This window comes from Fukomys damarensis, unplaced genomic scaffold (assembly GCF_012274545.1).
Source record: "Fukomys damarensis isolate Sample0158 unplaced genomic scaffold, DMR_v1.0_HiC HiC_scaffold_29, whole genome shotgun sequence".
Classification (NCBI taxonomy): Eukaryota; Metazoa; Chordata; class Mammalia; order Rodentia; family Bathyergidae; genus Fukomys; species Fukomys damarensis.
In genome coordinates this window covers 35,203,346-35,213,881 of record NW_022900941.1, presented here as the reverse complement: position 1 = coordinate 35,213,881, position 10,536 = coordinate 35,203,346, and positions in this window count along the sequence as shown.

Below are 10,536 nucleotides of genomic sequence, written 5' to 3'. Positions count from 1 at the left end.
ACAGAGATTTCAGAAGATCTAGGAGGCCAGGCAGTGTGCCTTTCCTAGAGCAATTAATGAAGCTATAAAAGTAAAGCTGGAAGTGTAATGAAGACCTGAAGAATTTGGGAGAGGTAGTGGCATTGAAGACCTGAGAAAAGCTAGAAGGACTGAGTAAATCCAGCCCAATAAAGAAATCATGACAGCTATAAACACCATCAATTCTGCAGTGGCAGGGCTGTCCAAACCCTTTGGAGTTCACCTCTTACTACACTTTGCCCATGATGCTGGAAATGGAGCTACAGGACTTACTGTTTGCCCCACATGGTTTTTGTCATGCTTTGTCCTCATTCCTTTCTGTCCTATTTCTTGTTTGGGGGGCAGGAGTGTTTACCCTGTACCATTGCATGTCAGCAGTGTTCAACTTTGTTTTGATCTTTACAAGCGCTCACAGATAACAGTTTACCACAAATCTCAAAGGAGATTTTGAACATGGATTTTTCAGCAATGCTGGAACTGTTAGGACATTGACAACCCTTAGAGATGGACTAAATATATTTTGCACAAAGAGATACACATGAGTCTTTTGGGGGATGGGGCAGAATGTTATGTTTATATCCAGATACCCCTCAAAGTCTCATGGGCTTAGAGGTGGGACCTTTGGCAGGTGACTGGATTATACAGGCTCGTGATTATGTCGTATCAGGAGATGGAGCCTGGTGGGAAGAGGTGAATCTTGAAAGGTATAGCATGGATAGGTATACTTTCCTCCCCAGCTCCTCCTTTCGCTGTGTTTCCTGGAGCATCTCTCCTCCACTCTGCCCCTGTGTCAAGCTGTTCTGATTTGGAATCAGCTGACTGTGGAACAAAGTGAGCCACATAAAGTTCTTTAATGCAGGTGTTGGGTGTCATGTCTGTCTTAGTTACTTTCTTCTTGCTGAGACATAATACCCAATATGCACAATTTAAAGGAAGAAAGGTTTATTTTGGCTCACAGTTTGTAGAGGTTTCAGTTCATAGTTGGCTGGCTTCAGGGCAGCATGGCAGAGGAGGCTTACTCATAGCATGGCAGTCAAAAAGGCAGAGAGAGATTGAGGGAGGAGGGAAGAAAATATAACCTTGCAGGCCCAATGACCCATATCCTGCAACGAGGCTTCACCTCCTAACATCATATTTAGCTAAAAACTCATCAGTGGATTCATCCACTAATGAATATCATACCCCATGATTCAATCACTTTGAAAAGCCCCACCTACAAGCACATGAGGCTTTGAGGGTAAACCTAGACATAAACCATAACAATGTCTCAGAGATGAGGTATTGAGAAGTAGGGAAAACATATTCAATGGGAAGGGGAACAAAGGAAGAAGGAAGGGGAGGGAAGAAAGAGGAAAGAAAAATCAGAAACAAAGCTTTGTAAAGGAGAAGAAATGTTGAAGGAAGGGGAGGGGAATAGATTTTAAAAAAAGAAAAATCAAGTATATTATGTACAGGTATAAGTTCCCCAAGATATGCATCAAAAGTGTACCAATAAAATTAATTTTTTTCATTTTTTAAATTTAATTTATTGATACATTCTAGGTAGACAGTACAGTTGCATTCATTACTGGGATCTTATACCTTTACCAATAAAATTAATTAAAGCATTTAAAAAACACATTTTATATTGTTAATTATATGGATATACATTTTCCTTACTCTTTGATAAATACCTTGGAGGGGAGTGACTAGATGATATGGTAGGTGTATTTTAATTTTTTAAAGAAATTACCAAATTATTTTCCAAAGTGGTTATGCCATCTTAACATTTTCATCAAGAGTTTATAAGTATTTCAGGTCCTCTACATCCTAAATAGTACTTGATATAGCCAGCTTTTAAAAATTTCTATCATTTTAAAACAAAAGGTTTATTTGCATATTGGAGTATTTAGATATAAGAATCTAATAATTAATTATATTAAGGTTTTCTATTGTTAATGTAAATAGGATATTTTGTTTAAATTAAATAAAAGTAGTTTATTCTGAGCCAAATATAAAAGACCATGGGTCAGTAAAATAGATTCAAGTTACCCTTTATGACATGTTCCAAAGTTAAAGAGCTGACATGACTTTGTATAGCCAAAGCACAGAGTCATACATCAATACTTTTAACAGTATATTATTGGCTTTAGGAAGACAGGTGACAGCGAAGTGAGAAAATATTTCCTTTACATTTCAGATGTCATATCATTCTTAGTCTTGGTGATGGGCCTTACAAGCTTGTATGCTTAGCACTAACATCCAAGAGTGTTACCAGGTAGTCACAGGAACATTAAGTTAGATACAGAAGGTAAATTAAGTGGCTATTTTTCTAAAAGGCTTAAGATGGCCCAATAGAAATTCAGTTCTTGACCTGCAAAATTCTGTCTCTTCAACAACATGATATTTTCTTCCGCCAAGGTAAAAAGAGTCTCTGGTATCTTTAAAACAGATGCAAGTTCTTTGAAGGACTTCAGCTTCAAATATTCATATAACTTCTTTTGCAAACTGTCTGTTCAAGTTTTTTGCCCATTTTATTTGATTTTTGTTGTCATATTTTTGAGTTTGAAAGTTCTTTTCATATTCTAAATATAATTCCTTATTTATTTATTTATTTATTTTCAGTGCCAGGAATTGAACTCAGGATCTTGCACTTACCAGGCCTGTGCAGTACCACTGAACTATATCCCTGTCCCTCCTTATTTGTAATTCACAAATATTTTCTTTAAAGCTGCTGGTCCTCTGTTCTTTTAATAGTATTGTTTAAAGAGAAGACTTTTAATTTGGATGAAGTACATTTTTCCTGTTATTGACATAATTTAAGTTTCATAAAAGAAATCTTTGCCTAACCTAGATCACATAGATTTCCCCCTTTTTTTAGAAGTTTCATAGATATAGATTTCATGCATATTAATTTTTAAATTAGTCATTATAAAAGATGTGAACTGCAAATAAAATCTTCTCCTTCTATTTATGTGGAGCTAGCAGTGTTGCTGCAATATTTATTGAAAGGATAGCCTCTCTGCACTGAATTATGCTGAAGCACAAATCAGTTCTCCAATCACGTATGGATTTATATTTGGATTTTCTATTCTGTTAAATTGATCCCCTTGCTTGTCTTGACTCCAATACCACAATAACGATTTCTGTCACTATAGAATAAGTATGGAAACCATATACAGTTACACCTTCAACACTGTTTTCCTTTTCAAAGAGGTTTTGACTGCCTGGGTCTTAATGAATTGTAAAATTCACTTGTCAATTTCTGCCTCCCAAATCTCCTTAGAATTTAGTTATTTGAGTAACTGTGAGTCTGTAGATCCCCTTGGAAAGAATGGACTTCTTAAACATATAAATATTTTGATTAGCAAAATGTTTATTATTTCAGGCTTTATAAAAATTTTACCAGTAAATTTCTGTATATTTCAGTATATAGACTTTACACACTCTTATCAGATTTTTAAGAATTCCTTGTTTATTGGTACATTTTAGGTATTCAATATGATGATATTCATCATTGGGAATTTGTACCTTTATGCGATATATCTTGTTTGTTTTTTTTCCCCCATGCCCTTTCCCTCCAACCCCTACACCCCTCGCTATTTACAAAGACTTTCTCATATTTTTTCCTTTTCCTCCCTTCATTCCCCCTACCCCCTCCTCTTCCCCTACCACTTCCTCTTTGGACATTTTCTTCATATTTCACATCACCTATTATACATTTGTTCCTCTTTCACACTTTCAGTTTCTCGCACTAGAGGGACTATTCAGTATTTTTTCATGTCAGGTTAAGACCACATAAAGGTGAAACAAATTTTCTGAGACACAAGAAATACACATTTCATTTCTTAGGAAGGGGAAGGAGCCACACTTAAGTCTCCGTATAGAGTAATGTATACATGAAACTCTAGAATCCCTTGCTCATGTTGACAGAGTTGTTAAGGGGAAAAATGAGGAACAGAAGCAAACTCATGGATAGAGTGAGCCTTCTTGTGAAGGATATTCATTCTCAGAATAAATTCTGCAAGTCTCTTGTACATGCAACTATCAATTTTTCATTGGTTAAATTTTTAAAAATTTGGTTTTACCTGTCTAAATTGCTATTTCTCTCCCTTTGATAAGGTCAGATTAATACATGGCTATTCTACAATTGGAGGGTTAAATTGATTTTATAAAATAAATTCTTCAATTTTGATTAATATCATGTGAAGTTTTGTTCATTGTTAGTAAAAATCTCACATTGGCAACACTTAATGACTAGCCAATTTGTTATGGGTAGTGCAGGCACTCACTTTCTTAGTCTTAAAAAACTATGTAACTGTAGAGCTTCCTCTGATACATAGAATTTTATGTGCAATTGAATAATATTAAATGAGAATTCATAGACTTTTAACAAAGAAGACTTCTTGAGTTCACAACCTTAGTGGAGTCCTCTTCTTCTTCTTCTTCTTCTTCTTCTTCTTCTTCTTCCTCTTCCTCTTCCTCTTCCTCTTCTTCCTCTTCTTCCTCTTCTTCCTCTTCTTCTTCTGCTTCTTCTTTTGCAAAATCCTGAGTCATGTTAGACTATGGGGAAAATATTTGGTATTGAAATGCCTTGCAGCTACATTAACCCCTTTCAGTGGCAGTTGGAAGTTCTGAAAAGCTGTGGCCTCAGATACTGATGAGTTTCCTACCCATCCTGAATTACAAAGAGACAGAGTTATTTTTAAATCCACTATCAGTTCACATGACTGTCCTTGAAAGGCACATGAGCCAAGCGGATGCACTTTGTCTCTTGCTAAGTTGAGGCTGTAGTTTCATGCCATCCTTTAGGATAGTGGGCAGCCTTGAGAAAAGAATGACAACTAAAAATAAACAGTCATGTTAGCAGACTTATTCAGGCTTGTCCCTTGTTTACCACAAAGTCAGATGTTAAAATGATCAATAATGTTAGATTTATCATACTAAGCTTTAATTACTACAGCTAAATATCGATCATACAATGTGTCAATGGAGTAAAGATCAATTTAAGGAAATTCCTTCACAACATTTTTTGGGTGATTTTTAGAGAATCATATTTCATTCTCCTACTGTTTTTATCTCCACAGAGAGCTTTATCCAACTCACACATCACCTACCTAATGATAAATCTCTTAGCTATCAATCTCAAACTTTGGTTCTCTGAATTCAACATGCACCATGCAAATAACATTTGTAAAGCATTAAATTTAGGTAAACAAGGACCCCGAGATAAATTTCCCATAGCCTTCACCTTCAAAGAAGAGAGACATGCAACAACAATTTTAAAACAAGGGAATCACTAATTATTGATACTATTATGTTGTGGAATGAAGATTGAATTCTGGCTTTATTCAAAGGCATAGAATAACCTCTTTTCTCTTACTGATAATTTCCGCAACCTCTTTAGAATTTTGTTTTTGCCATGATGTTAGAACATGTTATCAAAGCAATGTTTCAATAGTATGAGTATAATAATAATAATACTACTCTGGTGAGAAAAAGCTTCTTAGTGATTATGATATCATTAAAGACCCAGGCTCAATTTTTCTCAATTAACACAAAATAAGTCTATATACACATGGAATAGCGTGTGATATGTTAATATATGTGTATAAAGTGTAATGATTAGAAAATTGTAAATGGCATATTCACCCCTTTAAACATTTATAATTTCTTTGTGTCACTAACATTAAAAATTCTCTCTACTATCTATTTTGAAACATATAATTAATTCTGGTCAAACACAGTTACCTTATTTTTTCTCTCTCATTGAGTTTTTTGGTACTTTTAAAGTATACACTACAGTTACATTCATCATTGGTATCTTGTACCTTTACATGAGGGATCTTGGTTCTTATTTTTTCCCAAATCCCCTGCCCTCCGTCATCCCCTCCCCCTCCCCTATTTACAAAACTTTGCTTCCATTTTTTCCTTTTCTCATATTTTTTCTTTTCCTTATTTCTTTTCCCCTACCCTTCCCACTTCCCCCACACCCTCAGTCCCTTTCTTCTCATTTCACATTGTCAGTTATAAAATTTGGATCTTATTTGCAGTTACCTTATTTTACTAAAAAAAAAAAAAATGAAGTCATTCCTCCTATCCAACTGCAGGGTCATGCTCATTAGTTATGCTCTTACCATTTCCCTCTTCCCTTCCCCACTTTCCAGGGTCTATGAGATGCTTTTTTTACTTTCACGTATAAGTGAGAACACTCTGGTTTTGTCTCTCTGCGCCTTACTTATTTCATGTAACAAAAGGTTTCCCAAATGTGATAAGATTTCATTCTTTTTCTATGGCTGAATATTTCATTATAATATGGAAACAGTATTCCAATATTTACAATGTAACATTAGCTCACAAAGTGGGTGAAAAATATTCTATTATATATCACTTTTTCTTTATCAATTCACCAGTGGAAAAATAGGTTGATTCCGTATCTTGGATATTATGAACTTGTTGCAGTAAATATCAAAATGCAGATGTCCCTTTACCATACTAATTTCTAGACTTTCAAACTCTCTGCTCTGCCATCTTCAGTACTTGACTTTTTATCTTTTGGATTTTTATCTCACCATCACAAGGTAGATGCCTCAGCTCTCAACACTACAAACTGTAATCTAAAGGCACAATAAAAAGAAAGGGGCATGATTTCTTACTATTTTTTTCCTCAGGGAGAATACTGCCCAGGACCCCCTCAGGACAGTTCTTCTACTTCTTTTTAGTTTTGGATCATGTTTATATTTAAAGAAATCATTTCCAAATATGGAAATACTCTCTTTATTTGTCTTTGACCAATTGTAATTAATTTCTGGAATGTATGGAGGGCCTCATTTCCCTGTGTGTGCTGCTGCTCAAACAAAACTGAGAATCAGTAAACCCAAAGTGTCTGTCTACACAGTCTTATGACCAAATACTCGGATTTACCATAACCCAAACTGAAATGAGGATACCATCACCAAGTCTAAAGTAATCCTAGTCAAGAAAGTAATCACAGAGGCAGGAAAGGTGCAATGCTAGAGGACTAGGGACAACCCCAGAGTACACTCAGAAGGGCTAGATGATGATATCATGGGACAGGCACAAGCACATATAATGCTCTAAATGTGTTAATATCCTTATCTCTGCATCATTAGACAGTCTAATTTTAAGACTTAATTGATTCTGTGTATGGCTCAGAATCTTCTTTTGATTTTTACTTTTGCTTTTGGTTTGTTCCTTATGGGCATTCTGAAGTTGAACTGACCAAGAAAGTCTTAACATTTCCTTGGTGTGTTTAAATATTTCAGAAGTTTCTTCCTGACAATAGGCTACTGACCTCCCCTTAGAGTGAAAACTTATATATTTAATTCTTCTCTTTCCTTTTCAAATTTATACATTTATTTTTCCAATGTCTTGTCAGCTTTACAACCTCATACTTTTTTTTTTGAAGAATCCCAAACAACCTCTTTAATAACTAAAAATGATCTGGTGATGCGGCTCAGTGTTAGAGCAATTGCTCAACCTATGCTGAGTCATGGATTTAAATCTCAGCTCTGCAAAAAATAAAAATTAAATATAAAAGGAAAAAACAGTATATTTTCAGTATTTTGGGAGTTTAAGGACATAACTTTCCATGGAATAGACACCAATTATTCAGCACAAAAGTCTTAATCATAGAGAAAAAATCATTTGCAAATTAGTCATAATTCATAGTGCTCAAGACATCCCATTGACTCACACCCCCTCTACTATCTTCTGGGACTAATTCACTCAGTCCAGAACTTGAAATCATTCTCTTCCCTGTTTCAACAGAGTTGAGCATCCGGATTTATTCTATGGTCTCTCTCTTATTTCTGGCAATAGTATTAAAATAAAACCAACATTAGTTTATCTTGTATACAGTGATTTCTTTCCTTTAACATAACCACAGCTAAGAATTTACAAGTGGGGATTTAGAAGCCCTTCTGAATTGGGGGATGCCTGGCCCCCATGACTGAGGGCACAACAGAGGATAAAAGAATATGCAAATAATGAAGAATAAAGAACAAAGGGTAGTTTATTATTGGGGGCAAGGAGTTGATTATAGCTCTTCCTGGCTAAGACCTGGTCTTAGCTTTTCTTAGCTATGACCACAAACTCTAGACTAGTCAGTATTTATGGTTTATATAACATAGAAGATGTAAGGAATGCTAAGGCAGTAATGAGGCCGGCTTGGAAAAGGGAGGAACTATTGCATTCTAGTGAAGCTGAGGTCATCGTTAACAAGCCACCTGTGCTATCTTTAGCTAATATTTGATCTGTGAGAGAACTGCATGTGAGTTGTAATTCTTCAGGGGCAGTGCCATCTTGCCATAGGGATGTCACAATATCATCAATTATTGAGATCTCAGTTCTGACCATTGGCATAGGGTATTCTGTCTCTGTACACCAGCCAGATTCTTCTGGCAAATCACATATAGGCCTTGAATTGACTCACAATTCATTTAATAACCAATTTATAAGCCAATTCATAAGTCAATTCACTAATATTTATAGCCTGCCCAGCATAGTTTCAAGCTGATCTCCTATACTGTCAGTCTACTTAACCTCAAAACTTTGTTTTCCCATAGATTAATAGTGTCCCTTTTTAAATGGCCATGAGAAATAATGAGGATAATCACATATACTCACATAAGGTGACTTCTCAAGAGTTACTGGTTTCTTTCTTCCCCTCAGGATAAAATGTGCACAGGTCGTGGTTGGAAGTCTGATATCCAAAGGCTTCATTTTGTTTATTTTAGTTTTACAGAGCTACATTGGTCTATTTGTCAATGTAATCATTCAGGAAATGATTATTTCAAGCGGACTGTTATGATGAACCAATTTACAATCATTAATAGTTTTAAAAACAAAAAGTAGATAAAGAGGATCAAGAGTTAATCAATTTACATTACAAGAACAATGAAAGGAGGATCTGTCAAGTTAAAAAAGAAATATTCATGTAGGTGTGCCTCAGTTGCTTTCTCATTGCTGAGACAAAAGGCCCAACATTGAATATTAAAAGATGAAAGATTTATTGTAGCTCACTGTAGAGGTTTCAGTTCATAGTTGACTAGATTGAAGGCAAGGTGCCATAGCAGAGAAAAAGTAGTTCATGAAAGGTAAAAATCTAGGAGACAGAAAGGCAGCAAGCAGGAAAGTTACAGAACAGCAAGTGAAATCAGCAGCTCTCTTTCTGTCCCTTGCATTTTATCCAGGCTACATGCCCTTACTGTGAGGACCATCACACCTAGCGTGAGCTTTTCCATTATGTACACACAGAACTCTGCCAAATCAATCAGGGTACTAGTTTAGTAACCACACACCCTCGATCCCAGCATCATATACTTCATCCCAGCATCACGCAGTTTATCACACTCTTTAGCTCTAGCCACTTCTCAGAAAGCCCCACCTATGGCCACATGGGAGGGACATTTAGACACACATAACAAAGTGTATCATCTTTTTTATTGAGTTTTTCCAACATACCTCTCTATACGTCTGAACTTGGATTAAATTCCTTCTGTGAACATCTCCCTCTACTCCACTGTGCTTGACTCACTATATAATTAATTTGAGACTTCTCTCCCTCTTCCTTCACTTTCTTCTTAGTGTTTAACTGAAATATTCTTTCATTTATATACTCTCATTTTTGCCTCGCATAATCACTTCAACTATGAAGAAGTTAGACTATGTATATTTGACAGCTTTTCATAGTTTTAATGAAATAACCTAAGGTAGCCTACTTATGAAGAAAAACGGTTTATTTAGATCACAGTTTTGGAAATTCAAAATTCAGCGTTAGATGGCCACATTGGTTGAGTTTCTAGTAAGGGTAACAGAAGGTATCTTTTCACAAGACCATGAGTAGGATGTAGAAATCACATCACCATACAGGAAATTAAGAGCTGGAACTGGGCCAGGTTCAGACCTTTACAATAATCCTCTCAAAAGAGCTACTAAGGAATTACAACAGTGTAATATTAAACTCTCTCCATGTAGTGCCCTCAGCCAGACCTGAGGACTGCCCACTGGGAACCACCCCTAAAAATCTCCATCACCTTATAATATTTACCCACAAAGTACTAAGCCTCCAACATGAAGGAACAGTGAAATCACATTCAACTTACAGCAGCATTTGAACCCCTTTCTATAGATGTGTATGAGTCATTGCTTACTAGAGAAACAGATTTAGTGCAATATGTACAAATATAGGGGATACGAATCATACAGTAGAAGGCCTGGGACAAGTCTGTATCAGGAGGCTGAAGCATCTGCAATGGAAGGCTAGAGGATCTGTACTGGAGACTGCAGAGTCTGTGTTGGACCCCAGGAGACAATGTCCAAGGTGAAGGTGAAGACTGGAGCTCCTCTGAAGAAACAGAAATGAGCCTACTTTCTTCATCACCCTTTTATTCCCTTCAGGCCACAAGTCTACTAGTTGGTGGCATTCACATCCAGGGTGGGTCTTCAGTCTTCAGTAAATCCTTTTAGTCATGCCCAGAACTATGCTGATTCAATTTAGTTAGGTGTTTCTCACTC